Source organism: Nycticebus coucang, chromosome 11 (assembly GCF_027406575.1).
Source record: "Nycticebus coucang isolate mNycCou1 chromosome 11, mNycCou1.pri, whole genome shotgun sequence".
In the NCBI taxonomy this organism is placed as follows: domain Eukaryota; kingdom Metazoa; phylum Chordata; class Mammalia; order Primates; family Lorisidae; genus Nycticebus; species Nycticebus coucang.
Window position 1 is genome coordinate 66,106,091 of NC_069790.1, and position 7,872 is coordinate 66,113,962.

Consider the following 7,872-nt stretch of genomic DNA (forward strand, 5'->3'; position numbering starts at 1 on the left):
AGCATTCCCTGAGGTCTTCTTTGCCTTTTCCTTAGAAGTAAACAATGTTTCCTTCTTTTCATCATTTAGGGATAGAAAAGTAAGAAATGAGATAAGGTTCTTGTGGGGATTTGGAGAAGCAGGTTCTCTAATGAAATGTGGGGTTACAGAGAAAAAGTGTAGAGCACATGACTGCCTTCTAACAGAGAGGATGTGAATGGAGAATGGGGAACACCACCTTCCTCATTTCCCACATGGGTGAAAAGAGGCTCTGACTAATGAATGGTCTTTGCATCTCCTGAACAGCTGAAGCACATTGCTGTATAGCATTTAAAACCAACTCTTTGCACATAACCAAAGTCCCTTTCTAAACCTGTCTGAACCAAAGCAATGGAAAGGAAGTGAAAGATTAAAACTCTGTGGAAGTTACAATTTTAGATATGATGATTGATTGCTTTGGACAAGGATCTGTAACAATTCAGGAAAACATTTCTCAACCATGGCACACATCAGAATCCCTCAGGGAGCTTTTTCAAAATTAACTTTCCAAGGCCCCACTCCAACCCTAGTGAATCAGATGCTCTGACTGAGTCCAAGGCTGTTGGCTTAGATGTTCTTGTGGAAAGTTGAGGATATTGAGTATGAGGTAAGAAGTGGTACCTGGATGTGTTCTGAATATGAGCCACATTTCATAAATGTATTTTCCATTTAAATATATTCTTTTCAATGATTCTTTTTTATCAACGCCTATTTTAAAGGATTATTTACATATTCTTGTAATGTGTTTCTAGCCATATGAATGGCAGATAACTTCTTCAGGGTATAGCTTGATTTTTTAAGTGTTTTTTTAACTTAGTATTAAAAACATTTATTGCGTCAAATATATTAGTCTTTACCTTTTTCTTTTTCATACCACCTTATTTAAGGAATATTTCTCTGATCTGAGTTACAATCTCTATTGCCTCCAAATGTTTTTTTTTTAACTTTAAAAGTTTTACCTTTTAAGTTTCAGTTTTAAACCCACTTAGACCTATGATGGGTTATTTGTTTAATTATGTCAAATAGAAATCTAGTTTTACTATTTTCCATATATATGAACAGTTTCCCAGCATGATTTATTAAGAGTCAATGAGACAATTATTTTAGGAAGTTCTATTTATGAAACGAAAAAGAGATATTAGTTAATGCAATGGAAGAAGGTTAGAAGGAGACCAAAGGCCTTAGGGACACATTTATATGACAAGTTTTGGAAACAAGGTCCCTTTCACGGTTTAGTTGAAGAGGGCCCTATACCTAGAATGAGTTGATTTTCTTTTTTTTTTTAGAGACAGAGTCTCACTTTGTCACCCTCAATAGAGTGCCATGGCATCACAGCTCACAGCAACCTCCAACTCTTGGGCTTAAGTAATTCTCTTGCCTCAGCCTCCCAAGTAGCTGGGGCTACAGGTGCATGCCACAACGCCTGGCTATTTTTTGTGGCAATTTGGCCGGAGCCAGGTTTGAACCCGCCACCCTTGGTATATGGGGCCAACACCCTACTCACTGAACCACAGGGACTTGAGAGTAACTTAATGCTTTGCTATTATCATATTGGAATTCTTAATAATTTTTGAACATAAGGTCTTCTTTTTCATTTTATAGTGAGCTGTATAAATTATGTTATGTAGTTGATCCTGTAGGGGGAACATTGCATGGAAACATTTGTCTTTAGCAAAATCCTATCATTTTCTTGCTTCCATTGTTACCAGATCAAACTGGGGTCTGCTCTTCTGGAACAGGAAATCCAGACACTGAAGTTGGGAATTGCAGTAGGAGAAAGAGCCTCTTTTACTGCATGGCAGCATGTAAGGAGAACAGGAAGCTCATACTTATGACCCAAACTCCCTGATGGCTTATCAGCAAGGATATTTAAAGACAGGGGTACATGTCAGGAAAGCAGAAGTTGCGGTCAAAAGTGTAAATAAAAAAAGTGCAGGTTATACATTGGCTTGGTCCATAAAGGAGCTAATTCTGAAGGTAGGTAATAGGTGAATTCAGAGATTCTTGAATTAGTGGAAAGCGATGTTAAGATGAGTCTGAGTTTCTCCAGGTTCCTCAGGGAGAAATTTAGAATGAAGAATGGTGGTCAGAGTTCAGTTCATCACTTTCCCCTCATCTGTATTTGCCATCAGGGGGGTATCTGAAAAACAACTGAAAAACAGACGTTAAGATGCCATTTTTTAGTCTCCATAGGGAAACACAAAATTTTGTAGTCTGGCTTGTTTGGAAGCCGTTGTTATTACTATCTTCCTGCTCATTAGGTTAACCATTCATAATTTGAGAGACGCGCTGGGTACCCAGAACTACCCTTGAACAAACACAAGATGTTCCTTTATTTTCATGTTTGAGAGTCTTTGTTCGGTCGTACAATTGGTTTAGTTTTTACCAATTTAAACATATTCATGCTGCTCTTCTTTTCAAGAAAAAATTATACTTTTGCTTTTACTTTTAATTTAAAATTTTCAACTGGTTTTCTCGATTGAAAAAATCAAATAACAATTCATATGCTGGCTTTAGTGAAAGGTGACAGATTATTTTGTGATTTATCTTGCTATAAAAAGGTGATTAAATGAACCAATCTAACCAGATTAACTTAACAAAAGAAAAAGATGGAGAAGGCACATGATGACCATCAAAGGTGACATAAGATTTTTGTCACTGAGCTATTTTTTCAACCCACATTGACTACATTGACTGAATGGTTTTCTTTTTTTTTTTTTTTTTTTTGGTTTTTGGCCGGGGCTGGGTTTGAACCCACCACCTCCGGCATATGGGACTGGTGCCCTACTCCTTGAGCCACAGGCGCCGCCCGACTGAATGGTTTTCTATAATAAATATACTTAATTTGATTGTCTTTGAAGCTACAAAAGCCCTGTAGCAGAAACCTATGATCCTGTATTTTGTCTTCCAATTTACGTCTAGCTGAGATCAATAAGCACTGAATAAGTTGGAATGGAAGTTGGCGAGAAAGAGGAGAAAGTAAGAAGAAGTGATTGATTCCCAAGAGAAGAACATGGTGAGGGAGATGCCACGGTGAGATTCTTTACACGGCAGCCATGAACCTCCATCTGATAATGGAAACCCCTGGTGGTCATGGTAGAAAGCACTTACCCCTTTTTAATTATATGTGTGTGGCAACAATGGATACCTTTTGGTTTGAAAGTTAACATACTCCATTTCTTATAAAAATGGACAAAGACAAGTGGAGGAAAAGATAAAAGTTTCAAGTGGGAAACCTAAGAAAGATAGAAGCTCAGGGAGTTCATAACAATGAAAGTGGCTGACTTTGAGCAGAAAAGCAAGAGGTTTCCTCCACTGAGTTCTGGAGATAACCTCTCAATAAGAAATAGTCTCCAATCTGGCATTATGTGCTTAATATTATTGTCCAAAGCCTACCTAGAAAAGTGACAAAAAAGGCATTTAAGGGATAGAAATTAGTTAATAAAATCTTAATTTTTTTCTTAGATTAATAGAGGGATCCATTTCTCATAATAAGTTTTCATTTCTCCGTCTTTGGTACTCATTTTGGTATCTTTGATTTTAAGACCAGGTCAACTGGGATAGAAAAAAATGAAGCTGGAAAAAAAAGAAAAAAAAAAGAAAAGTAGCTGGAAGCAGGATGTATGTGTACAATGTGAATTGAAGGGGACACAATAGGACATTCTACTTTAAAAAAGATGAAATCAACTATAAACTAATTCAGGAGTAACAGTGATTAATAGGAGGGCAAAACAGCTCATCCAAGGGTGGAAGACTCCAGGAACAGCACCTCATGGGCCTGAAGTTTGTAAAGATAGAAGAATTTCTTCTGCTTAAAGGAGAGTTTAGAGATAAAATAGCCATTATTTTGCTAGGAAAAGAGCAGAGGAAAATGAAAAGGGAAGAAAGAGTTAATAATAATAGGCATCTTAAGTTGTGAGTTATTTTCTTCCTTTTAGTGTAAAACAATATTTTTCCACCTATAATCAAAATTCAATAGTAAACTGTAAAATCAATTTGGTATGTAGTGACTGCACACACACACACACACACAAATAGTAGTATTTAAAACACACACACACATACACACATGGGAAAAAGCAACAAGAAATATAAATCACCATAATAGAAGAGAATGGAAATGCAATAAAATGGAAGTGAAAATATCAGTGTGCATTAATAATTTATAATATTAATTTATAAAATGTTGCATTAATATTACACACATGTCTATAAATGCAATTTACTTATGCTGAATAGCAGTAAAATATATTTGAAGTACAATCTCTGGGAAACCTGTAAATTTTTCTCTATCTCTAGAATATTCATATTATCGGATGCCTGGGGACAGGGAGAGCTTATATCAGGAGCTTATATCTAGCAAACTAGATGATTTCAAAAGCACACTGCATACACAAAGCGAAAAACTATGTTATGGTCACATGGAACTTTGAGTGTGGTTTCCAAAAACTATCCATGCACTATTTCTACTTAATCTGATTAGAGTATACACTTGGTTCAAAGTAACTCGAAACAAAATTTTTAGATTGTTTGTTAAGAGAGGCAGTTGGAGTCGGATGAGGAAATAGGAAAAGGTAAAGTATACGTACAATTTTACCTACAAACCTCAGAATTTAAAAATCCTATGTTTTGCATACTTAGCATCCATCAAATCGAACTTGTAAGACACTAACAGAAGGCTGCTTGCTAAGGCAAAAATTTGTAAAAATGGTAAGCTAAATAAGCTTTTGCTAAAATATTATATACAATTCACGAGCATTTACGTTTCACTGTATAAATGTTAATCCTTAAGTCAGACACTGTCTCACCGAGTGAGGGAAAACTGAAGCCTGTTAAAACCCAGACAGTGCCGCTGAACTAAGGAAATGGAGAAAAGTATAAACAAATCAAATGCTTAACCTTGCGATGAAGACGTGTCAACATAAACATAACTGTACTTCTCACTTCCCTCACATACGATATTGGCAACACAGTGAGAACTAGCTTTGCACTGTGTGAACCCAGAAGTGGGATTTCATTATGTTTCTGAACATAGCAATTAGATTCTCTCATAGAAATACTAAATCATGTGAACATTCATATTTTTACATTTCTGGATATTTTTATGACACAAAGTGCTGGCCATGTTTTCTTAAAAATTTATATCTACAACAGCGACAAGAAAGTAGAACTAGGGACTGCGTCAATCACCTTTTACTCTGTAACTTATCACTCTAAAACTTATTGACTTTACGCAACAAGTATTTACTATTTACTACAACTTTTTTTATGTTGCTTGAACAGTTCCTTTCTGTCTGGGCAGGCTTGACCAAGGCTTGATGGTCTAGAATTTTCTTACTCACATGTCTGTCAGTTGACAAGTTGATTAGAGTATAAAGTCCTCATTCAAGATACTTTCTCCGGGTGTTTGTACATGAAAGTGTCAGGGCTCCAAGGAGCAACAGGAAACAAGATCCAACACCTAAGTAGTTTTACGTCTCTCTTAACACCATGCTTAGTAGTATTCCACTGGGTGAAGCGAATCATACAGATAAGCTGCACATCAAGACACATATGGAAAATAGACGCTACCTCTTGATGGAGGAGTTGTGAGTTGTAAGTTGTAAAAGATAATAGAGTTACATTGCAAGGGTAAGGGAGATGGGGCTGGTGGAATTTGTGGCCATTTGTAATTTACCAAATAAATTGCATCGATATGATTTTTTAGAACAAAGGCAAAACAAAAATAATAAATTTGTAATATCAGCATTAAAATGTATTTTCTCCCCCTTTTTTTTTAGAAGACAAATCGAATCTTATGCAGGAAGTAGAATCTCCTAAATTAGTATTTTGATCTGAAAAACAAAAGGACTGAATTTGATTTTGAAGGCTTCTAGCAGCTAATATTTTGAGAATCTATAATTATATTGATGAACAAATACCATTTTCTAGGTCTTGACATAATTCAGAATTCCAGAGGAACATAGCAGTTTTCTTTTTTCCGTTTACTGTGACTATTCTTCAGTAAGAGAGTAGAGTTCCTGCTCCCAGCCTCTAGGGATAGGGGTACAGAGTGCATTAGTTCAAGTCCCAGACCTGCAAATTCCTTTGACTATCAACTCTTCCCCCATTGGAGATCTTTCTGTGTTGTACATATCCTGGGGTTCCAGGTTGGAGGCAGTGGAGAGAGAAGGCAGGGCAGAAGAGCTCCCCAGGCACCTCCCAGATCACATATGTGTAGAAAGTTATTTACTTTACCCTAGGGGAAGACCCACTAGAGCTCAGTCTAATTAGTATGTTGAAATAACTATGAGCCATTTACCAAAGGGAACTAGAGTTTTTATGTGGGAAGCCATGTTCAGCAGTGAACTTTGTGTTGATAATGACATGACATGTACGAAACTTCGTAAATTAGAACATTCTTATACGATGAAACTTTCATCTATTAGGTTAGTTCTAACCAGCATAAAAGAAAGAGAACATGTGATAAAAAAGTAGACCCTTGTCATGCCCATATTCATTTTCAATGCAGTGTTTTGGGATGTGCATAATAACAAATATAATTATAAAATGGCTCTTATAATACAGACAACTGACTCAATGTGAAGTGAAGTAACTAATAAGAGCTGAAAATTCAGAGTCATCACCCCCTTGAATTCTAACTTTGCCACTTGCAAATGGATCACCCTGGCAGCTAAATGTTTATTCCAACCTTAAACTTTCTAATCAGTAAAAGTGTAATTGTAATAACAATAAAATCAGCATGGTTTAGGAAAAAACTAACATATGTCAATATGTCACAAAATAGCATATTAGCCATTATTTGTATAATTGTGGTTGTTAAATTTACTCTGGAAGACAATCAGGGGTTATTCTTTTTATCTATCACTGAACATAAACAACCATATCAACATGCGGAGAGGTTCAGATGAGACTCAATGCCAAGTGTATTTCCATTACACTAAAATATCACAAATATATATCCACTTAAGAGAATTCATAAGACAAATTTCAAAGAGCAGTGTTCTCCATCCTCTTCCTAACTAGTCATGTACTTTGATTTCCAATCCTAATAATCAAGTAGCTTTTCAAGCATTTGATCTTAATATTGGTGACCAAACCAGTTCCTTCTAATGTGAAATTAGACAAGGCAGAGTCTGGAGAATCATCTTTCACAAAGGTTATTATAAAGCCCTTATTCCATAAATATTCCACATAGGGAATCAGGAAAACAGTACATGCATATATACCTTGGTAGCCTGGGATTACCTTATTTTATGAGTTGCCATACTGCTCTTTTATTGTCTCAATAATTGACCAGGTGTTCACAGAAGCCAAATTTGAGCTTTCTAAATTCTTTCCATTCTCTCCAGAGCCTCGGGGTAGTACTTACCTTAGTGAAAGATCAGATTCCCTAAGAGCACAGGAAGAAAGCAGTTTATTACATCTATAAGCAGTAAGTGCCAAACACATTATTGGAAAAACAGTAAAGGTTATTGCTCCCCATTCCATGTGAATACCCCAGAGTATTTTGTTGTTGTTGGAGTTTAGCTGATTTCGTTTAAGACTGTAATGTGATACTGACATTTTACATAAATATAAAAGTCAAAATAAATAAGAGTCACCTTTTCTAAATTAGCTACCTATTCATTCTAACTAGGTAAATCAAGTTAGAAAAAATATTGCAGTATAGCACTTTCAGAAATACCACAGAAATAGCACATTAACCAAAGCTTAATATCAGCCAAGTGTTAGAAGTTCACCTACCACATTACATTGGTAATATATATGGTTAGGAAAAAAATCTACTTTGAAACATTCTTCATCCTATGGTATGGGAAAAGTTGGAAAGCCATTCATGGGTAATGTGATGAA